The sequence below is a fragment of the Arachis stenosperma genome, chromosome 3 (genome assembly GCF_014773155.1).
Source record: "Arachis stenosperma cultivar V10309 chromosome 3, arast.V10309.gnm1.PFL2, whole genome shotgun sequence".
NCBI classification, from domain to species: domain Eukaryota; kingdom Viridiplantae; phylum Streptophyta; class Magnoliopsida; order Fabales; family Fabaceae; genus Arachis; species Arachis stenosperma.
Window position 1 is genome coordinate 94,512,122 of NC_080379.1, and position 24,811 is coordinate 94,536,932.

Here is a 24,811-nt window from a genome sequence, read left to right on the forward strand (position 1 = left end):
TAATTCACCTCTTCCATTGAAGGGTTCTCAGGATCATAGGCTTCTTCTTCAGATGAAGCATCCTTAGTACTGCTTGGTGCATTTTGCATTCCAGACAGACTTTGAGAAATCAAATTGACTTGTTGAGTCAATATTTTATTCTGAGCCAATATGGCATTCAGAGTATCAATCTCAAGAACTCCTTTCTTCTGATTAGTCCCATTGTTCACAGGATTCCTTTCAGAAGTGTACATGAATTGGTTATTTGCAACCATTTCAATTAGCTCTTGAGCTTCTGTAGGCGTCTTCTTCAGATGAAGAGATCCTCCAACAGAGCTATCCAAAGACATCTTGGATAGTTCAGAGAGACCATCATAGAAAATACCTATGATGCTCCATTCAGAAAGCATGTCAGAAGGACATTTTCTGATCAATTGTTTGTATCTTTCCCAAGCTTCATAGAGGGATTCTCCATCCTTCTGTCTGAAGGTTTGGACTTCCACTCTAAGCTTACTCAATTTTTGAGGTGGAAAGAACTTTGCCAAGAAGGCATTGACTAGCTTTTTCCATGAGTCCAGGCTTTCTTTAGGTTGTGAGTCCAACCATGTCCTAGCTCTGTCTCTTACAGCAAAAGGGAATAGCATAAGTCTGTAGACCTCAGGGTCAACCCCATTAGTCTTGACAGTGTCACAGATTTGCAAGAATTCAGCTAAGAACTGATGAGGATCTTCTAATGGAAGTCCATGGAACTTGCAATTCTGTTGCATTAGAGAAACTAATTGAGGCTTAAGCTCAAAGTTGTTTGTTCCAATGGCAGGGATAGAGATGCTTCTCCCATAGAAGTCGGGAGTAGGTGCAGTAAAGTCACCCAGCACCTTCCTTGCATTGTTATTGTTTTCGGCTGCCATGGGTTCTTCTTCTTTGAAGATTTCTGTTAGGTCCTCTACAAAGAGTTGTGCCTTAGCTTCTCTTAGCTTTCGCTTCAAGGTCCTTTCAGGTTCAGGGTCAGCTTCAACAAGAATGCCTTTGTCTTTGCTCCTGCTCATATGAAAGAGAAGAGAACAAGAAAATATGGAATCCTCTATGTCACAGTATAGAGATTCCTTGAGGTGTCAGAAAAGAAGAAAAATAGAGGGAAGAAGGAGAAGAATTCGAACTTAGTCAGATAGAGTTCGAATTGTGCATTGAGGAGGAGTGGTACTCCATAAATAGAAGGATGTGAAAAGAGGGGAAGAAATTTCGAAAATTAAGTTAAAAAGATTTTAAAAACATTTTGAAAAACTTTAATTGATTTTCGAAAACCAAGAGTGGGAAAGAAATCAAGTGATTTTTGAAAAAGATTTTGAATTTAGAAATCGAAAAGATATGATTGAAAACTATTTTGAAAAAGATGTGATTAAAAAGATTTGATTGAAAAGTTATGGTTTTAAAAAGATATGATTGAAAAGATATGATTTGAAAACAATTTAAAAAGATTTGATTTTAAAAATTAATGACTTGCCTAACAAGAAAAGATATGATTCAAACATTAAACCTTTCTCAACAGAAAAGGCAGCATACTTGAATTGTTCAATCAAATCATTAATTGTTAGCAAGTATCTTTAAAAAAGGAAAGAAATTGATTTTGAAAAAGGTTTGATTGAAAAGATTTGATTTGAAAAAGATTTGATTTTGAAAAACTTTGAAAACTTGAAAAAAATTTGAATTAAAAACAGAATCTTCCCTCTTGTGCCATCTTGGCGTTAAACGCCCAGAATGGTGCACATTCTGGCGATTAACGCCCAATGCACTACCTTTTTGGGCGTTAAACGCCCAACCAGGCACCCTGGCTGGCGTTTAAACGCCAGTCTGTCCTTCTTCACTGGGCGTTTTGAACGCCCAGCTTTTTCTGTATAATTCCTCTGCTGCATGTTCTGAATCTTCAGTTCCTTGTACTATTGACTTGAAAATAGAACCAAGATCAAATAAACAATGCATGCAAGACACCAAACTTAAAATTAGACACTATACTCAAACAAGAAACATAAAATATTTTTGATTTTTTTATGATTTTGTAAATTTTTTGTGCTTTTTCGAAAATTATATGAAAATAGAAAATAAAGGTTTCAGAATTCTCAATTTGGATTCCAGGAATCATTGCAATGCTAGTCTAAGACTTCGGTCCAGGAATTAGACATGGCTTCACAGCCAGCCAAGCTTTCAAAGAAAGCTTCGGTCCAAAACACTAGACATGGCCAATGGCCAGCCAAGCCTTAGCAGATCATCGCTCCAATAGCAAGATTGATAGAAATCAACAAGCTCTTGTGATGATCAGTTGAAACCTCGGTCCAATAAGATTAGACATGGCTTCTCAGCCAGCCAGATTTCAACAGATCGTCATGAAACTCTAGAATTCATTTTTAAGAACTCTGAAAAATACCTAATCTAAGCAACAAGATGAACCGTCAGTTGTCCATACACAAAACAATCCCCGGCAACGGCGCCAAAAACTTGGTGTGCGAAATTGTGATCACTACCTTTCACAACTCAAATAATCCCTAGTAATGGCCCCAAAACTTGGTGCTCAATACCATGGCATAAACACAACTTTGCACAACTAACCAGCAAGTGCACTGGGTCGTCCAAGTAATAAACCTTACGCGAGTAAGGGTCGATCCCACGGAGATTGTTGGTATGAAGCAAGCTATGGTCACCTTGTAAATCTTAGTCAGGCAGACTCAAATGGGTATAGATGATATATGAATAAAACATAAAGATAAGGATAGAGATACTTATGTATATCATTGGTGAGAGCTTCAGATAAGCGTGTGAAGATGCTTGTCCCTTCCGTCTCTCTGCTTTCCTACTGTCTTCATCCAATCCTTCTTACTCCTTTCCATGGCAAGCTTATGCAAGGGTTTCACCGTTGTCAGTGGCTACCTCCCATCCTCTCAGTGGAAATGTTCAACGCACCCTGTCATGGCACGGCTATCCATCTGTCGGTTCTCGATCAGGCCGGAATAGAATCCAGTGATTCTTTTGCGTCTGTCACTAACGCCCCGCCCTCAGGAGTTTGAAGCACGTCACAGTCATTCAATCATTGAATCCTACTCAGAATACCACAGACAAGGTTAGACCTTCCGGATTCTCTTGAATGCCGCCATCAGTTCTTGCCTATACCACGAAGACTCTGATCTCACGGAATGGCTGGCTCGTTTGTCAGGCGAGCACTCGGTTGTCAGGCGATCAACCATGCATCGTGTATCAGGAATCCAAGAGATATTCACCCAATCTAAGGTAGAACGGAGGTGGTTGTCAGTCACACGTTCATAGGTGAGAATGATGATGAGTGTCACGGATCATCACATTCATCAAGTTGAAGAACAAGTGATATCTTGGAACAAAAACAAGCTGAATTGAATAGAAGAACAATAGTAATTGCATTAATACTCGAGGTACAGCAGAGCTCCACACCTTAATCTATGGTGTGTAGAAACTCCACCGTTGAAAATACATAAGAACAAGGTCTAGGCATGGCCGAATGGCCAGCCTCCCAAAGTGATCAAAAGATCTAAAGATCAAAAGATTCCAAAGATCAGATCTCCCTAATACAATAGTAAAAGATCCTACTTATAGGAAACTAGTAGCCTAAGGTGTACAAAGATGAGTAAATGACATAAAAATCCACTTTCGGGCCCACTTGGTGTGTGCTTGGGCTGCGCAATGAAGCATTTTCGTGTAGAGACTCTCCTTGGAGTTAAACGCCAGCTTTGGTGCCAGTTTGGGCGTTTAACTCCCATTCTTGTGCCAGTTCTGGCGTTTAACGCTGGGAATTCTGAGGGTGACTTTGAACGCCGGTTTGGGCCATCAAATCTTGGGCAAAGTATGGACTATCATATATTGCTGGAAAGCCCAGGATGTCTACTTTCCAACGCCGTTGAGAGCGCGCCAATTGGGCTTCTGTAGCTCCAAAAAATCCACTTCGAGTGCAGGGAGGTCAGAATCCAACAGCATCTGCAGTCCTTTTCAGTCTCTGAATCAGATTTTTGCTCAGGTCCCTCAATTTCAGCCAGAAAATACCTGAAATCACAGAAAAACATACAAACTCATAGTAAAGTCCAGAAAAGTGAATTTTAACAAAAAACTAATAAAAATATACTAAGAACTCAACTAAAACTACTAAAAACATACTAAAAATAATGCCAAAAAGCGTACAAATTATCCGCTCATCAGAGTTCTAAACCCCATGCAAGTTAGGACCCACACGCCTATTTTTCATCAATGTCACATTAACTCATTCACTCAATTCTGGTGAATTACCTCATTCCAACAATCCATGCTTCCTTGCTTGTGCATTTACTTGTCTTATTATCTCCTGTATTCTATTTTCTAGATAAGTCATCATAAGCAACAATGGAAGTAGGAAAAGGACATGCAGCAACCAGTTGACCCACCAGCTGGAGGTGGCAACTAGGGAGGTCGCCATACCCCCTTGCTCATCTTTGAGTGCACCGAGGACGGTGCAAATTTTTAAGTGTGGGGAGGTCGTCCGACCACTCGGCATTTTGGGGTAACAAGTTTCTAATCCCAACACTTTTGCATTTCACTTTTAGCTCTCTTAGGATTTTTGGTTGCATTGCATATGTATATATTAAGCTTAGTCAAAATAATGAAAATTTTCAAGAATTCTATTTCCATTTCCGGTCTTACTCTCTTAATATTAAGAATGGAATTGAATTTGTCCATTATTTTGTGTATACATACATTTATATGATTGAGGCCATTGTTCAAATAGCTCACTTATCCAAATAGCCTACCTTTTATCTTCCATTGTTAGCCAATTTTGAGCCTATGCTTAACCCATTTGTTCATAATTGTAGCACATTACAAGCCTAAGTGAAAAACAATAAATGTCCCTTGTTTGGATCTTTGATTAGCTTAGGCTAGTGAGAGTGTTTATCAATTGATTTTGGGAGAGTTGGAAACATTGGGTAGAGATAAAAGTGTGTTTGTGTTTTTGTTGAAAAATTTTGGGAATTAGGTACATACTCATGTATTAATCATGTGTAAACCATATGCATTGATGTTCTTGTATATATTTTAGTTTGAAAAGAAAAAAATGAGAAAAATAAAAAAAAATATAGAAAAGAAAGAAAAAAGAAAAGCAATAAAAAGGGGACAAAATGCCCCAAGTAAAGCTCAATAAAAATCAATGCATATGTGTGGTGACCAAAAATAGAATGCATGAGTGTGTGAAAAAGTGAAGAATGGGTAGTTAGGTTAGCTTTGAATTGTATAGGTTGTTATATAGGTTAGGTGGGAAGTTTAGGTTAATCAAAGATTCAAATTCTAGTCCACTTGACCATATGCATCCTACCTTGACCCTAGCCCCATTACAACATATGAAAAGCCCTCATGATATTTGTATGCATGCATAAAGTAATTGTTGATTGTTAAATAAAAAACAAATCTTGGAAAGCATGATTAGGGGAGGATTGAGTGAATCAACCCCATACACTTGAGTGCCTAGAGCGGATACACATCCGGTGAGGGTTCGATCGCTCAATTACATGTTTCCACCCATGATCATCTTTCCTTGCAAGTTTGTAAAATCTTTCAATGATTCAATTCAATTGTGGGTTTGCTTTGATTGCTATGCTTTAGCCCTTGTACTTGTATGTATCCTTGGAAGTTGACTTATTTTGACCAAGTAGTTGCATTCATTTAGATAGATTGCATTTAGTTAGTTTGCATTGAATAAATGTTGATACCCTTTTGCTTTTTTCTTAATTTTAGCATGAGGACATGCTTAGTTTAAGTGTGGGGAGATTTGATAAATCCCAATTTTGTGGTTTATTTTGTGCTTAATTTGGGGAATTTTATCACCTTTTCCCATATTTATTCAATAAAATAGCATGGTTTTGTAATTATCCCTTGAATTGTGCTTAAGTGTAAAAACATGCTTTTTAGGCTCTTAAATTGGTGAATTTAACTCACTTTAATTCCATTCGATGCCTTGATATGTTTGTTGAGTGATTTCAGGTTCATAAGGCAAGTATTGGATGGAAGAAATGAGGAGAAAAGCATGCAAAGTGGAGAATGCATGAGGAAACAAGAATTGAGAATGCATCAATGGGCGCACGCGCACACAAGGCACGCACGCGCAAAAGTGATTTCGCATAGAAATGCATGCGCGTACATGACGCTTCTACGCAGATGAAGAAATAGCCAATCGATGCGCACGCGCACATGGCGCATACACGCCGATACTCTCACGTGACTCACTTAAAGGCAAAATGCTGGGGGCAATTTCTGAGCAGCCCAGGCCCAATTCCACCCTGTTTCTGAGTCTATTTCATGCAGAATTGAAGCCCAAGTAAAAGGGGGAGCAATTGTTTGTAGTTTTGGCATCATGTAGGTTAGTTTCTAGAGAGAGAAGCTCCCTCTTCTCTCTAGAATTAGGTTAGGTTAGGTTAATCTCTTCTAGATCTAGGTCCAATTTCATGTTTCCATCTCATTTCCTTTATGATTTCTTGCTTCTACTATTTCATTCTCATGGTTTGTAGTATTAATTTTCCTCTTTTCTCCCTTTTGTAATCATGCACTCATGATGGATTTGGTTTATTTTTAATGCAATTTAATGTTTGATGTTCTTTTATTGTTGATTTGAGTTGTGATTTTATCTTTCCTTGAAATTGGTAGTTGGTAGATTTATATTTCTTGCACTTTTACTATGGTTTCCATTTGTACCCACCAAGTGTTTGACAAAATACTTGGTTGGGCTTTAAAGTATAATTTTATGCTCTTGGCTTGGGAAGGTAACTTAGGAACTCTTGAGTTGCTAATGTCCAAGTGATTGATGATTGGGAGCCATTGACCTTAGATCTTACTAATTGAATTGGTGGAGACCTAGGACTTATGGACTTGGATTGACATAGCTCATTTGACTCTCCTTCATTAGTTAGAGGATGACTTAATGGGGTTGATCCTTGCCAATTCTCATGTTGTGGTTAGTGATAAGGATAGAGATCCTTGACCACCAACCCTTGCCAAGGCCTTTTTGTTATTTGAATTTCCTTATCATTTACTTTTCATGTCTCTTATTCCAAAAAACCCCAAAATATCCCTTCATAGCCAATAATTGACCACTTCATTGCAATCCTCGTGAGACGACCCGGAGTCCAAATACTCCGGTTAATTCTTATTTGGGGTTTGTTCTTTATGACAACCAATATTTTTGCATGAAAGGATTATTGTTGGTTTAGAAACTATACTTTACAACGAGACTCCATTTGTGAAATTCTAGACCGTCAAGAATCCGTTCATCACACAACCACAGAGAAGGAGTTGCTTACAGTGGTTTATGCCATTGACAAGTTCAGATCTTATTTAGTAGGATCAAAAGTAATTGTGTACACTGGCCATGCTACTCTTAAATATCTCCTCACAAAGCAGAATTCAAAACCCAGACTCATAAGGTGGGTGTTGCTTCTGCAAGAGTTCGATATAGAAATAAGAGACCGAAAAGGGATAGAGAACCAAGTAGCTGATCACCTGTCCCAGATAGAACCAGTAGCAGGAGCGTCCTTCCCTCCCACTGAGATCTCGAAAACCTTTTCGGATGAGCAACTCTTTGCCATTTAGGAAGTACTATGGTTTGCAGACATTGCAAACTATAAAGCTGTGAGATTCGTACCCAAGGAGTATAGTAAGATGCAAACGAAAAAATTGGTTTCTGATGCAAAGTACTACTTGTGGGATAAACCATATCTCTTTAAGAGATGTGCAGACGGAATAATCCAGAGATGTGTGCCTAGAGAAGAGGCTCAGAAAATCCTATGGCATTGCCATGGATCACAGTATGGAGGACATTTTGGAGGTGAGCAAACAGCCACAAGGGTTCTCCAATGTGGCTTCTATTGGCCTACTCTCTATAGAGACTCCCGAGAGTTTGTACGTAACTGTGACAGTTGCCAGAGAGATGGTAATCTGCCTCACGGTTATGCCATGCCTCAGCAAGGGATCTTAGAGATTGAGTTGATTGATGTATGGGTCATTGACTTCATGGGACCTTTCCCACCATCATATTCAAACACTTACATTCTGGTGGCAGTAGACTATGTATCTAAATGGGTAGAAGCAATTGCAACACCCACTAATGATACTAGGATAGTGCTGAAATTCCTCCAAAAGCACATCTTCAGCAGATTTGGTGTCCCTAGAGTACTAATCAATGATGGGGGCAATCATTTCTGTAATAAACAGCTTGACTCTGCTCTGGTTCGATATGGGATTAACCACAAAGTAGCAACCCCATATCACCCACAGACAAATGGACAGGCTGAAGTCTCAAATAGAGAACTAAAAAGAATCCTAGAATAGACTGTAAACACCCATAGAAGGGATTGGGCAAGAATTCTGGATGATGCTCTGTGGGCATACAAAACTACATTCAAGACTCCTGTAGGGACCTCTCCATACCAGCTCGTGTATGGAAAAGCCTGTCATCTACCAGTGGAACTGGAACACAAGGCCTACTGCGCAACCAGGTTCCTAAACCTTGATGCTAAGGTAGCTGGAGAGAAGAGATTACTCCAGTTGAATGAGCTAGAAGAGTTCAGACTCAATGCTTTCGAAAATGCCAAAATTTACAAGGAGAAAGCAAAAAGGTGGCATGACAGAAAGCTGTCATCTAGAGTCTTTGAACCAGAACAGAAGGATCTGCTATTCAACTCTAGGCTCAGATTGTTCCCTGGGAAACTGAAATCCCGGTGGAAGGGACCATATGTGATTACAAGTGTGTCACCATATGGATATGTAGAGCTTCAAGATATTGACTCTGACAAAAAGTTCATTGTTAATGGGCAGAGAGTCAAACATTATCTTAAAGGCAATGTTGAGCAAGAATGTTCAAAGCTGAGGCTAGATTAAAGCTCAGTAAAGTCCAGCTAAAGACAGTAAAGAAGCGCTTGCTGGGAGGCAACCCAGCCATCAGCATAAATTAGATGTTTATAATAATTATATGAGTCATCTTATTTTGCTATTCATGTTTGTCTATACATTTTAGTAAATAATTCAGAAAAATGAAGGTTCAGAACATAAAGTAGAGGAATCACAGAGAAAAAAGCTCACTGGCGTAAAAACGCCAGTAAGGAGGCATTTTGGGCATTAAACGCCAGAATGGGCACCATTCTGGGCGTTTAACGCCAATAAAGGTAGCATTCTGGGCGTTAAACGCCAGAATGGGCAGCGTCCTGGGCGTTCAAAAAAATGCCCAGTGACAAAGGATTTCTGGCGTTTAACGCCAGTCAGGGTACCTAGTTGGGCGTTAAACGCCTAGATGGGCCTGCAGATGGGCGTTAAACGCCAGAATGGATACCATTCTGGGCGTTTAACACCAGAACAATAGGGGGAGGGGAATTTTGTTTTCAATTCAATTTTTTTCAAATTTTCATGTTTTAATTCATAATTTTCTGCATAAACATGTCACAAATATTCACCTTTGAATTTCAATTTTCAAAAATTAATGATTTTATAAATTCTTTTTTTAAATTCTTTGTCAATTCTTTTTCAAAAATAATTTTAAACCTCATATTTTTTCAATTTCCTTTCAAACCTTTTCTTCATCCACCTTATCTTTTATTTCTTAGTTGCATCAACAAAAAAATTCTGATTTCAATTCCTCATATCTTTTTTATATCTTTCAAAATTTTAAAATCCTATCTTTTTCATATCACATTTATCTTTTACCAATCATATCTTTCTATCATATCTTTTTCAAAAAAATTTTGAAAATCCACCCCGCTCCCTTTTAAATCCCATTCGGCCATCCCCCTTCATTCACCATTTGAATCCTTCTCTCCTTCTATCCCTTTTCTTTCCTTTCTTTTGCTTGAGGACAAGCAGACCTCTAAGTTTGGTGTGTCTTTCCGTGATCACTGAGCTATAACTCACCAAGATCATGGCCCCTAAAGGAAAATAAACCACTCCAAGAGGCAAGAAAGAGAATAATCAAAAACCTTGGATGCATGAAAGATTTTGCACCAAAGAATATGCATACCATTACTTCAAAATCACGTGCAGAAGATCAGTGATCCCGGAAGATAAATTCGATCTAAAAGAAGACGAATATCCGGAGATCCAAGAGCAGATTCGAAATAGAGGTTGGAAAATCCTAGCTAATCCTGAGATGAATATGGGAAGAAACATGGTCCATGAATTCTATGCAAATCTGTGGCTAACAGATAAGCAAAGAATAGAGGGAACTGCCTTCCACACCTTTCGGACTATGGTTAGGGGGAAGATTATTTACTTTCAATTTGATAAAGTAAGAGAAATCCTCAAACTTCCTCAACTGCAAGATGATCCATAATCCTTTAATAGGAGAATGGCTAAAGATAAAAAGATGGATCAAGTTCTAGAGGACATATGCCTCCCTGGAACCAAGTGGATAACCAACATAAAAGGTGTCCCAAACCAACTAAAGAGGGGAGATCTCAAACCAGTTGCTAAGGGCTGGCTGGATTTTATTGGGCATACTATACTTCCCACAAGTAACCGCTCTGAAGTTCCTATAAAAAAGGCAGTGATGATTCACTGTATTATGTTGGGAAGAGAGGTGGAGGTTCATAAGCTAATTCCTTGTGAAATGTACACAATTGCACAAAAGGAATCTACTGAGGCCAAATTGGCTTACCCAAGCTTGATCTATCTGTTATGTAAGGATGCAAGGGTACAGATGGGAGTGGATGAGTTCATCCTAACTGAGCACTCAATCACTAAAAAGATAATGGATGGATCTCAAGCTCAAGACAACCCCACCAAGAGGAGGGCGCATGAGCTTCTCCCAGAAATCCCCCAATTTGACTATTGGATTCACTTAGAAGCATCTGTTACCAAGCTTCATGAAGCTGTGGATTAACTCAAAGAAGAGCAGCAAAATCAGAACAGCATGCTTTGCAAATTGCTCAAGGAACAAAAGCAGCAAAGGCGTGAGCTACAGGAGCTTAAGCGCCAGAAGCTATCCCTTGAAGCGCCAGGCGTCCCACAAATTGAAGGAGCACCTATCTCCCAAAATTAAGGTTGTTGAGTCCTAACTCTGTGATAACTTTTGTTATTAGGGACCTATATTAGAATTGCATGAGCATTAGTATTATTTTTATCAATTTCGGTATAATTTAATTTTCTTATCATCATCAAACATGAATAAAGTAGTAGTTTTTTTTAGAAGAGCAAGGGTGCAAATATCTCGAGTATATAATAAGAAAAATTCAAATTATTTATATGTGGTGGCATTACTTTAGCTCTCTGAATGAATGCTTGAACAGTGCATATTTTTTATAGTGAAGTTTATGAATGTTAAAATTGTTGGCTCTTGAAAGAATAATAAAAAAGAGAAATATTATTGATAATCTGAAAAATCATAAAATTGATTCTTGAAGTAAGAAAAAGCAGGGAAAAATGAGAGAGAAAGAAAAAGAAAAAAGCAAGCAGAAAAAACCAGTAACCCTTTAAACTAAAAGGCAAAGGTATAAAATCCTGGCCTAAGCAGCTAAATCAAGCTGTCTCTAACCATGTGTTTGTGTCATAAAGGTCCAAGTGAAAAGCTTGGGACTGAGTGGTTAAAGTCGTGATCCAAAGCAAACGAGTGTGCTTAAGAACTCTGGACACCTCTAACTAGGGACTCTAGCAAAGCTGAGTCATAATTTGAAAAGGTTCACTCAGTATGTGTCCGTGGCATTTGTGTATCCGATGGTAATACTGGAAAACAAGATGCTTAGGGTCACAGTCAAAACTCATAAATAGCTGTATTCAAGAATCAACATACTTCACTAGGAGAATCAATAACACTATCTGAGTTCTGAGTTCTTATGGATGCCAATCATTCTGAACTTCAAAGGATAAAATGAGATGCCAAAACTATTCAGAAACAAAAAGCTCTAAGACCCCGCTCATCTAATTTGAACTTGAGCTTCATTAAAGACTCTGAGATGTTATTGCACCATAATCTTCTTTTTATCCTATTTTATTTGTCTAGTTACTTGGAGACAAGTAACAGTTTAGGTTTGGTGTTGTGATGAGCGGATATTTTATACGTTTTTTGGTAGCATTTTCATATAGTTTTTAGCATGTTTTATTCACTTTTTGTTGTGTTTTTATTAATTTTTATTCAAAAATCACATTTCTGGACTTTACTATGAGTTGATGTATTTTTCTATAATTTCAGGAATTTTCTAGCTGGAATTGAGGGACCTGAGCAAAAATCTGATTCAGATGCTGAAAAAGGATTGCAGATGCTGTTGGATTCTGACCCTCTTGCACTCGAAGTGGATTTTCTGGAGCTACAGAAACCCAATTGGTGCGCTCTTAATTGCGTTGAAAAGTACACATCTTGGGCTTTCTAGAAATTCATGATAGTCCATACTTTGCCCGAGATATGATGGGCCAAACTGGCGTTTAAACACCTACCAGAGACCATTTTCTGGCATAAAATGCCAGAACTGGCACCAAAGCTGGAGTTAAACGCCCAAACTGGCATCCAAGCTGGCGTTTAACTCCAGAAACGGTACATGCACATGAAAGCTAGGAAGCTCAGCCCAAACACTCACCAAGTAGACACCGAAAGTGGATTTCTGCACTCTTTGCATCTAGTTACTCATTCTCTATAAACCTAGGTTACTAGATTAGTGTAAAAACTACTTTTAAAGATTTATTTTTGGACTTATGACATTTTTGACAAATCCTATTGTATCTTCTACAATATGAACCTCTAAACCCCATAGGTGGGGATGAGGAGCTCTGCTGTGTTTCCATGGATTAATGCAATTACTACTGTTTTCTATTCAATCATGTTTGTTTCTATTCTAAGATACTCACTCGTATTTCAACATGGAGAATATGATGATCCGTGACACTTATCATCATTTCCTAACTTATAAACGCGTGTCTGACAACTACTTCCGTTCTACATGAGCTCAACGTAGTCATTGGGCGACAGCTTGAGTGCGTATCTCTTGGGTTTCTAATCCACGAGTTTGACCTACATTTCCTGACAACAGAGCACTCAAACTCGTGAGATCAGAACCTTCGTGGTAGAGGCTAGAACCAATTGGCATCATTCCTGAGATCCAGAAAGTCTAAACCTTGTCTGTGGTATTCCGAGCAGGATCTGGGATGGAATGACTGTGACGAGCTTCAAACTCGCAAATGTTGGGTGCAGTGACAGTGTGTAAAAAGATAAATGTATTCTATTCCAACACAAGTGAGAATCGACAGATGATTAGCCATGCGGGAAACCATAGAGGACATGTTTTCACTGAGAGGGTAGATGATAGCCATTGACAACGGTGATCCACCAACATACAGCCTGCCATGGAAGGGACATGCAATTTTAGAAGAAGAAGACAGTAGAAAAGCAGAAATTCAGAAGACAGAGCAACTCCGAAACCTCAACCTGCTCTCTATCATTGAATAACAAGTATCATTCTTTTCATGCTCTTTTACTTTTCACAAACAAAATCCTTTTTATTCTTAATCTCCTGACTAAGAGTTACAAGATAACCATAGCTTGCTTTAAGTCGGCAATCTCTGTAGGATCGACCCTTACTCACATAAGGTACTACTTGGACGACCCAGTGCACTTGCTGGTTAGTTATGCGGAGTTACAAAAGTGTGAGTGCAATTTCGTGCACCAATGAGTGTGCAGGAACTATATCTCTGACATGGCAGAGAAGGCTACATTCGGGACGATGTGTCGGGTTGTCATTTACGGACCGACAAGTGATATCACGAGCCAATAGGATAGACATTCATCATGTGCATCTTCTATCTGTTTGTATGCTTTGCCGACTTGTAATTGAATGCCTAAATGAATAACATGCCTATTTGCTTACCTGAACTATTTGCTTTACATGTTTCTACTTGTGATTTACTTGCATTGTATATAATTGTGTTTGTCTGGGATTGAGGAGGTTCGGAAGGCAGTGGCGATGGGATCGCATGGAGGATCGGTTGGTGAAGGCTGTAGGACATCGGTGTTTGACTAGATTAGAAATCCCCTAAGATAGATTACCCTTTTATGGTGCTATGGTTTAGTTACGTTAAGATTTATACAATTATTCTTATTTGGTTTAGAATGCTTTAAGCTTGAATCCTTGTGATGGATATGGAGTTTAGGATTGCCTTTGGCGTCCCGAGGTCTTATATCCTACATCACTGGGCACTGTTATCATACTGAGGACCTCCGGTTCTCATACCATATCTCTGTTGTGTTTTTCAGATGCAGGCCGCAACCCACCTCGGTGAGTTGTATAGTTGGTGACAAGAGCGGAGGATCCGGATACTCCTTCTTGAGTCTTTTGATTTATTTTGAATATGTCTCTCACTTTTATATTTTGTTTTCCCTAGAGGCTTGTATTTGAGAGAACAAAACTTATATAAGCTGTTTTTACTGTCTAGTTTCATATATGGTCTGTATATGGCTAGCCGGCTTAAACTCTGCAAGCCGTGGCTAGATTCTTATGATATTATACTACTATATTTTGTTTTATTATATTTGTTTTCTTGTGTTTTAAGTTAGTAACATTGTTAGCACGTTTTGCGCTTTTCAAATCCTGTTTTTGAGCTATATTCTTCATCGGGCTTCTAGATTATACTATTCTTTCTATATATATTATATGTATGAGCTTAGAACTGTCGTAACCCTTGATTAACCTTTGCTTTACGACGCAAGGTAAAACTTAGGCTAATTAGGGTGTTACACAATAGATGCAAGGGTAGCTCCATATGAGTGAGTGAGTTTAAAACAAAAAATGGCCTCAATCATGCTAAATGCATTCAAAACATCAAACATTGGACATAAAGAATCAAGCAAAACCAAGATTACAATCATAGAAGGAGCATAGCACACAATGAACAAAGATAGTGGTTAAAATGTGTAACCACTCATTAAGGCTCAACAACTCACAAGGTTATTTCGTTCTATCATTCCTCTATGTTTTCACACAAAAAATTCATTCAAGCAAAGTTTAAAAAAATAATTTTCCAAATCAATTCAATAGAATACCCTAAAAACAAAATTCTTGGAGATCTTTGTTGTTTTTCACCAAAATTATTTCCTATATGTGTATGTATGTATGTATGTTTTGATAGATGCAATTTCAAAAATCTTTCCTAGTTCTATTCCTAATTTTTAACATCGCAAAAACTAACATGAACAATTAGGACAAAATTGAATTAGGCACTATGCTATTCAAACATCCAATCACAACTTCTATCTATAAATATATACCATGCAAACGCAATATATATATATATATATATATATATATATATATATATATATATATATAACTAGAGTAAGGATGCAATAGTAAAAAATACTAACAAATATCTACAAGAAACATAATAAAAGAAAACAAAAATAAAGTGCAAAGTATTCGGAAAAGAAAGTTTACGCCGCAAAAATGGTGAATCCTCTCCCACACTTAAGCGTTGCACGGTCTTCCGTGCACGAACACAATCCGAGGAGAATGGCTCTAAGTTCCTCCACCTTCAGTTGGCAGATGTGGGGAAATTGCTAAGTTCAATGCATTCTCGGCATCTCCATCCTTGGTGTCCTCTTCCTCTCCCGGCTCCTTGCCTTCACGGCTCATCCTCAGAAAGAATGAATAGAGTATAATTAAGAATCATAGGGCAAGTGGCACTAAAAGGAAAATGAGTAAGTAAATAAGCATCTAATTGAGGAAGTTTTCATAATGGTGTGGTATGATAAAAAATTAGCCATGTGTGTATTCCAATTATGAGCACGGTTAGAATATACAACGGCCGGTTAAAACGGCATCCACATAATCAAAAAGTAAGCATGAGTTTCTCAATTAAACGGCCTAAGATGCAACTAAGAGATGAGCGTCAATTAAGCACATGCAAACTTAGGCAACTACGACAAGAGTGAATTGAATGTAGGAGATATTGGATATTGAAATTGTGCAAGTGTAAGCGCAAGATTAATATGAAATATCACAACAAACAATAGCCAATACAATGATGAAGAGAAACTACTTATTCATCCTTAGGATTAAGGAAATAATCACATGGGAAGGTGCTTGTTACAAAAGGCGACAAGCTTGATGAGAATCAAGTCAAGTCAACTCAAACAAATGCAAAGTATTAACAAGGAACAAATACCTTGTTATGTGATTATATTGACTTAAAAACCATGATGAACAAGCGATTCAATTTAATTCACTAAATTTAACATGCACTTATAAAAATTTCATCTAATATACAACAAAGTGTAACTGTGCAAATCCAATTAGGTGCTAGTCATTGAAGGCAAAGTATGAGTACATTGATGAAATTCAATCAACAAGCAACCCAATCAATATCAAGCAAACACTTGCAACTTATTTAATTAACAAACAACTAAACCAAACTAATATAATTACTAAAACAAAAATGAGATGCAAAGAAAACTAAGTAAAACAAGTAGAGAAACATGGAAAAGCAAGAAAAGGAAGGGATGGAAGGGGTGGGAGTGCGTTAGGGCTTCAGGAAAAATGCAAACAAAATTTTGCCGAAAACAGCACTTGTGCATACGCACACAAGGTGAAAAGTGGAAAGGGTGCATCCGCACAATTTGTGCGAGTACTCCAAACAGAAGGGTGTCAAGAAATATGCGTAAGCACAAGCGTGTGCGAACTCACAGACGACTTTTTTTGTAGGTTGAGGATAATGTGTGCGTGTCTACACGGGTCCGTGTGCATGCGCAGGGGCAAAAAAGGGTGGGGATGCATGCGCACAGGCTGAGCTAGTGCTCCCACCAGAGGGAGTGCAAGCTTCTATGCGTACGCACAGCTCTGTGCAAGTGCACAGATAGTGTGAAACAGGGGTTGCGTGCATACGCACAGAGGGGTGCGTACGCACAAGGCGTAAGAAAACAGGGGAGCGCCCACGCACAAGGCGTGCGAGCGCTGCCAACAAAGGCTGCACAAGCTAGTGTGGGTACGCACAGAACGTGATTTTTACTGATTGTGTGTGCGCGCACAACCACGCATAACAAGGTTGTGCACACGCACAGTGCCCTGTTTTTTTTTTCCAAAAATTTTTCTTTAAATTCTAGTGCACTTTACCTTAGCTTAACACAAATTTCAACCCTAAACATTCAAAACTTCACAAAATCATGATCCATACCAAAAACAAACCTACTAAATTCAAAATTAAACTAATCCAAAGCTAACCAAGATAAACCAAAATGCAAGAAATCAATACCATAAACAAAGAGAAGGGGTAAGAAAGATGTTACCATGGTGGGGTGTCTCCCACCTAGCACTTTGGTTTATAGTCCTTAAGTTGGACTTGTTGAGGAGACTCTTGCTAGGGTGGCTTGTGTTTCCACTCCTCCTTGAATCTCCATCCAAACTTGCACTTTATGGCTCCTCCGGGATCCCAAATTCTAGGTATCCGCTCTCCTTCTTCCTGATCTTTATGGTTCAAGCCGGATGGGCAAACTCCTAATTGACCCTTGAAGTACCCCAACATTATCTAAAAATCACTCAATTGTGTATCACACCATGCTTGAACTCCAAGTCTTGAATTGGCTTTCTGAAAGGACCTTGGATTCACTTGGCAACCAACACTCCTTCCTCCACCATCTACCAACCCAAGAAGGACCTTGAGTTGGTAATCTGTCTCTAAGATAGCATATTGGTGGGGGCCAATGAAGCTCATAGATGAAATTGCCACCCACTCAATATGCTCTTGGTTGTCCACTCCTTCCTCACCAACCTCATCCTCCTTTTCCTTATCACTCTCATCATAACAAGGAGTTTGTGAGAAGTCCACCTCCATGTGTCTTTCAAACTCAATGGGAAGAGGCCCATTAGGATCATTAAGGGGATTGATCAAGGAGGACAAAAAATCATCAATGATGGAATCCTCATCTTGATCAATCTCCCTTAATTCTCCCTTTCTCTCCTCTGGTTCAAATACTTCACTTTCTTCCTTTTGTTGCACTTCAAGCTCTAACCCTTCTTCTTTCCCTTGAGGCTCCATGCTCTCCTCCTTAGTACAATCTTTAGTTGACCCTCCACACTCCTCAAGAGGAATGCCTTGGTCAGATAAGCGTAGTAGGAGCAAGTGGTTCACCACTTCGGCCATGGTAGCCGTGAAATGCCCTTGTGTCTTCCGGAATCCTTCTTGCTCTTGGAGAAAGGCTTGAAGGTCTTTTAGTTCCTGAGCCAAGGGTGGGAAAGGTTCACATTGTGGGGAGAAATGAGGTTCATTGTTTAGGAGGATGGTTGTATATATGGGAAGTAGTTCATGTTGGTAAGTGATGTGTGGAAAACGATCCAACACAAAACTCACCGACAAGTGTACCGGGTCGCATCAAGTAATAATAACTCACGTGAGTGAGGTCGATCCCACAGGGATTAAAGGATTGAGCAATTTTAGTTAGGTGGTTGATTTAGTCAAGCAAACAAGTGTTGATTTGAGTGTATTGTATTAAACAGAAGCTAAATTGCATGAAATTTAAAAGGGAGAGGGGAAATTGACAAGAATTTAAAGTGCAGAAGAATTAAAAAGCTGAATCTTAAAGAACAAGTAAAGTAAATGACAGAAACTTAGATTGCAAGAAATGTAAAGAGCTGAAACTTAGAGTACAAGAAATGTAAAATTGCAGAAATAATAAAGAGCTCAAGGAGCTGGGATCTCAGAATCACACAAGATCAAGCAAAGAGCAATCAATTTTGGAAACAGAAAATGAAATAAGTTGCATCAGACCTCAATCAGAAAAGTAAAATTGTTTGAAGAAATAAACAGCAAATGAATTAAACTTAAACTATAGAATCTCAACGAAAGAGTGAAGATCTCAGGGGTTAAAGAGACTAGAAAACAAGTCTAGATCTCAATTCCTTCTTTGATCCAATCAGAAAACAATTGCAGAAGGAGTGAAAATGAAAGCAGTAGAGAAAAACAGATCCAAATATTAATTTCTTAGAATTATGCAGAAGAGTAAACAGAGAAAGATCTCAAGGAGAGATTAAAACAGAATTCCTTCAATTCTCAACCCAAGATTCAAAACAAAGAGGAAAAATGTAGAAAGAAAATCCCAGAGGAAGAGAATTCAATTCTCTATCCTAATTCCCTAATTCAAAGCTAAGAGTCTGAAAATTTAAAAATCAAAATAAAAGTGAGCTAAACGTAAAATAAAGTTCCTCTCTAACTTAAACTTGCTTCTATTTATGCACTTCCTTTTTTATTTTATAATTTGGAGTGGGCTTTTTAATTTGGTGAAGAATTGAATTAAAATGGAATTTTAGTTGAATTCTGGTCCATGGGTGTTGCTCCCAAGGCAAGGCTCGGTTCATGGGGAGAGCGCAGCATTGGTGCTTGTTTTCTTGGCCCTTTTGGTGCGTGACAAGGCTTGGCAAGACAAGGGGGGAGTGGCGCGTCATAGCGCTCGGTTGCCCACAAGAGCGCAACATCCCCTTTGTCTCTAGCGTGCACTCCTAGTTCGAATCCTGATGGGAACATTGCTGGCCAATTTCTTTGCAAGGAGCGCTTCTCTCCTTCCCTTAACACATGGGTTCAATCCTTGGGGAATGCAGTTTAGCCAATTTTGGCTCATTTCCTTGCAAGGGTAGCACTCCATTCTTTCCTAGGCACATGGGTTCGAAACTTGTGGCCTCCTTTAGCAAGCTTTTCTCCTTGAATTTATTTTGGAGGCTGCCCGATAAAGTCATTGGTGTTAACCGAGCGCTATGCAATTTTGCCTTGTTTCCTTAGTTTCTTGTAGGGCTCGGTCATCCCCAAGAGCGCAGCTTTCCTTCCTTGGCCTTGGTCCTTTGTTGCGCGCTAATGTGTGAAGAATGTGGGGGAAGTAGCGCTCATATGGAGAGCGTTGTGCTCTCTAGGAGAGCGCTATGGCTTGTTCCTTGGTGCGCCACGCTTTCCTTCTCATTTAGGCCACACTCTTCTTCTTCCTTAGGCCACGCTTTCTTTGTTTCTTTGTTTTTTTCACCTACAAATAATCAAAACAACCAATCAAAGTATCACTAAATTCACAAGGTTTACAATTCATTCAAAAACCAATCAATTTTAACTTAAACCTCATTATTTTGTGTCAATTAAAGGGTGGTTGAGTGATTCAATAAAACCATGCAATTCCACTCCAAATTACTTACTTATACTGCAAGAAAATGCATAAAACCTAATTAAACAAGTAAAAAATGCTTGCAAAGCTAGCATATGATGACTTGTCATCAGTAAGTTTTTAGAGGTGGTATGTAAGAAGGGGTATGGTGGTGGTGGTGTGGTGTTTGAAAATGTGGTGATTGAGAGTTATGTTGGAGGTATGGGTCATACGCATATGGTGGTGGGGGTGCATCATCAAAGTGAAATCCACCATATGCTTGGGTTAGGTATGCATATTGGGGAGGGTTTTGCTCATTGTTGTATAGAGGAGGTTGCTCGTTCCAAAATTGATGCTCTAATCCCATGATGCAATCCAAAATTGAAGTTATCACACCCTACAAAATGATCACAACCAAACTCCAAACCAAGAGGGTGATAACTTATAGAGAAAATTGAAAATAAAAGCTAAAGACATCAAGTAACAAAAGAGGCAAAAATCATAATTAATAGAAAAAAATAAGCAAGCATCCCAAAAAGTATCTATTCACACTATGGACATATTTACAACAACCAAAATATAGCACTCATGACGCTAGCTCCCCAGCAACGGCGCCAAAAATTTGATAGAGCGAGGATCACGATGGTTCGAAAGTTTAGCAAAACAATTTCTTCGTTGGTAGCATAGTCCAAACCAAGAAATAATCCCCCCAATCAAAGTTTACAATTTCTAATAAATCGAGAGTAATGAAACCTCGGGTCGTCTTCCCTAGGAACTAATGCCAATGAGCGCACAATTTTGGTTGCAAGAGGCAAAGGGGTTTTCAATAATGAAAGCAAACAAAATAAAGGAAATAAAAGAATAAGACAAAATTGCAATTAATAAACTAATAAAGGAGCAAAAGAACTATGTATGTAATATAGACAAGTAATGCTATAAAGTGTTGGAAAAGTGGTTCAAAACATAAATGAAACATTGACTTGGGATGAGTTATGGAATCCCTTCCTTACCATAACCACAACTATGATCATTATAATGGATTAATCTCATTAAGTCAACCCTTAACATCGAAGGATAGGTCAAGTGAGCATAATTGTCATTAATCCACAAATCCTAGCTAACTTACCAAATTAATTGGTAAAAAGCTAGCGTTAGTAGAAACAATAACAACTAACAACCCAAGAATTATCACTAAATGTTGGACATTGTGGCTCTAATAATCCATAAACTCATTTCCCCCAAGCCAAGGGGTGGAAATTACCCCATAATCAAAATTGGCATTTCATCAAATACATAGTGGGCATAAACATAAAACATGACAAAATGAGCAAACTAATGAAAGCTATGAACCAAAAATACTCAAAATAAATAAAAGCAACTCAAATAAATATGTAATAATCATCAAATATCAAATTAACCAACTAGAAATTCAAAATTACAAAACTATGTAAATATTGACAAAGAAAATTAAAATAGAAGAAAGTGTAGAACAAGTGGTATAATAAAAGAAACAATTAAAGAAATACTTACAACGAAAATTGCTAGAATCCAAAATCAAACTTGAAGAATAAAATTCTACAAACCCTAATTAAGAACCCTAAGAGAGAATTTCCAAATCTACACTACTCCTACTCCTACTATGTGTTTTCCTATTCTAAGTTTGGCTCTCTTCATATGGCATGAAGTTCCCTTCATATAGCACTTGATTTCAGCCTCCAAGCCTTCAGAAATGGGCCAAAAAAGCCCCAAAATCGCGAGCCACGTGACTTTTAAATGAAGTTACGCGCTGGTACCTGTGCGTACGCACACTTCGCTGAATTTCCACTTGTGCGTACGCACATAGGGTTGTGTGTAACACCCCAATTACCCTATACTTTACCTCTAGCTGTAAAGCAAAGGTTAATTAGAGGTTACGACAGTCCTAAGGCTTATACATATTTATATATAGAAGGAATTAATATATTCTAGAAGCCTGATGAAGGATTAAGCTCAAAAACAGAATTACAAAAGCGCGAAATGTTCACACGATGCCAAAGCATAAGATACAAGATATAGGTATAAGAGAATAAAACACATATAAATACAAGAATATAATAATCATAGAGAACTAGCCGCAGCTTGCGGAGTTTAAGCCGACTAGTTACAAATAGAGAGATACAGAGTTTTAGAATAAAAACAACTTATACAACCTATCTCTCGAATAAGCTTCTAACGCCATAAAGATAAATATACAAAATGTGAGAGAATACTATGACGAAAATAAAACGGAAATAAACAAGGAACAAACCATGCTACGCTCTGTCACCATATCCACAATCTCACCGAAGTAGATTACGACTTGCATCTGAAAAACAACAACAAAGTATGGAATGAGAATCGGAGGTTCTCAGTATGGTAATAGTGCCCAATGATGTAAGATGTAAGGCCCCGGAACGCTGAAAGCAATCCTAGAACTTCACATCACATACTGATATTCAAGCTTAACGGTATAAATAAATAAAGAACTTAAACCATAAACCGGGTTATCTAACTTAGGGAAATTCTAACTAATGCTACTAACACCGCTGTATCCCACAGCCGTCGCCAACCTAACCTCCATGCAATCCTATCGCCACTGCCTACCTAACCTCCTAAGCACCAGTCAATCACAATTAATGCAAACAAGAAAAACACATATAATATTCATATAAAACAAGTAGTTCAAGACGCAATTAGGCATATTATACAATTAGGAAAACTCAAGTAAACAAAGTAAGCAAGTATATAGAAGATGCACATGATGAATATCTGTCCTATTGACTGTGATATCACATGTCGGTTATTGTGCTAAACCCGACAGCAAATCCGGTCAATAACTCCCAGATTAGTTTTTCTATTGCGCATAAGGAGGAAAATTCCGAGGGAGAGTGCCCTAACACCTTCTACTTTCAGAGGGAAATATTTCGAAGGGACGGGTCCTACCACCTTCCTCTGGTTGTTGCATGATTCCATGGGTTAGTGCCCTACCACCTTGCAATAAGAGAGAAATCGTATTTTCAGGAGGAATAATTCCAAGGGATAAGTGTCCTACCACCTTCTCCTTTCAGAGGGAAATATTCTAAGGGAGAGTGTCCTACCACCTTCCTCTGGTTGCGAAAAGTATGAGTGAGAAGCCCAGCTTCAACTCTCATATCCGAACATAGGCGGGATTCTGCCACAACCCCTACGACGAAGAACAATGCATAGTATAATTACATATTCAATCTCAGAGGCCACTCCTCATAACACACTTCCACTCATACTCATTCCATCAACCTTATGCATTCACCATTTCCATTCCAAGCTCATTAGTTCCTTAGTTTCTCAATTCATCATCAGCAATCACCAAGTTCACTACTCTTCATTCTCTCTCAACCAAAGCCAACGTCAATACATCAGAAACCTAAACCTCTGTTCTCTAAGTTTTCAATATAATCATCAACTAAAACCCTTAGCCTATTTCCCTTATTCCTATACTCAAATCTAAGCCTGAAAAGCCTTAAAATGGTGTTATAGAAGCTTACAACCTTGTTGGGAAGGTGAAATAGTTGAAAAAAAGTTTAAAATTATGAAACAGGGCGTGTGCGTCCGCATAGGGTGTGCGTGCGCACGCCCAGGAAGATTTTGAAAGTGTGCGTATGCACAGGAGTGTGCGTACGCACAATTACTAAAATTTAGAAAGTCTGTTCACTCGCACATGCTGTGCGAGCGCCCCCAACAGACAGCCCTTCCCGACTTGTGTGTGCGCACAGGGCTGTGAGTCCGCATAGGTCATAATCTTTCATTGATGTGTGTGCACAACAGTAAGCCTTACCTTGCGTGTACGTACGCACAGGTCTAACTTTTCACAGGGTTGTGCGTGCGCACATATCAGAAAATCCTGAAATTCTGTCACTTTTTGCAGAATTTCAGATTTTTAACACCAACTTTGAATGATCATAACTTCCTCTACATAATTCCAAATTTCACAAACTTTATATCAATTTAAAGGGTTTTCAAAGATCTTTAATTCGATACAAGTTTCATCAGATTTTGAAAATCGAGGCAAAAGATATGATCAGAAAAAGTTCACCGAAAATCCATTTTTACCAAAGGCCTCAAAACTCTAATTTTTCCAAAACTCAATTCAAAACCAAACCAACCACATCCCAAACATTACCAAAACAACATAAAAGCCCATACCCTTCCTTTTTCCAACTCAACCATCCATAATCCCAATTACACTACTCAATACCATCAAACCCCTTACTCATCAACATCCAAAACCATCATAAATAATCTTTATCCAACATCGAACATCAACAACTACTTCAAATCCTCATAACTTATCCTCAACATATTCAATCATTATCCATATTCATATTACCACACTCAACATACACACTCACCAACATCAACCAACATCATAATTTATAATTAGCACCGACAACATCATTATTCATCATCAATCCTTAAATACCAACAACCTCATCAACAGCACTAATCATCAATACTCATTAACCCCACAATTTCCAATAATCCTCATCAACCACAATAATCAATAGCAATCATTAATTAACATAAATCCTACTTTAACATATACAATCCCTTAAATCTCCATCAACATGCATACACTACAATATTAATTCAAACAACCATACATCCAATTCAATCTTATCTTATGGTCCACTAGTCTAAGTGTCCATGAACATTACATATTATATA

General features: G+C 38.4%; 1 non-coding gene across 1 annotated transcript; it reads left to right on the plus strand.

Moving 5' to 3' along the window:
* Positions 1-383: 383 nt before the first annotated feature.
* Positions 384-491, plus strand: LOC130972660 (small nucleolar RNA R71). The gene has a single exon (XR_009083824.1). It is a non-coding gene; the product is annotated as a small nucleolar RNA R71 (small nucleolar RNA).
* The last annotated feature ends 24,320 nt before the right edge of the window (positions 492-24,811 follow it).